Here is a 218-nt window from a genome sequence, read left to right as displayed (position 1 = left end):
TTCCCAAACGAAGGAAATAAAACCCAAGCGACCCCCTGCTGCCGCACCCGCAGAGCGCTATCACACACCGAGACTTCAGCACCACCACAGCAACACAGCCTCACGCGTATCAGAGACTTCCCAAACAAGTGCGGTTGGTTCCTGACAGCCGGAACCAGCTCCCGGACCCGGTCGAGGCTGACGATCCCGGGAAGGCGCAGCGGCCGCGGGTGTCCGGG

The sequence above is a fragment of the Nestor notabilis genome, unplaced genomic scaffold (genome assembly GCF_000696875.1).
Source record: "Nestor notabilis isolate BGI_N333 unplaced genomic scaffold, ASM69687v1 scaffold28317, whole genome shotgun sequence".
In the NCBI taxonomy this organism is placed as follows: Eukaryota; Metazoa; Chordata; class Aves; order Psittaciformes; family Psittacidae; genus Nestor; species Nestor notabilis.
Note: the sequence above shows the minus strand (reverse complement) of the source record.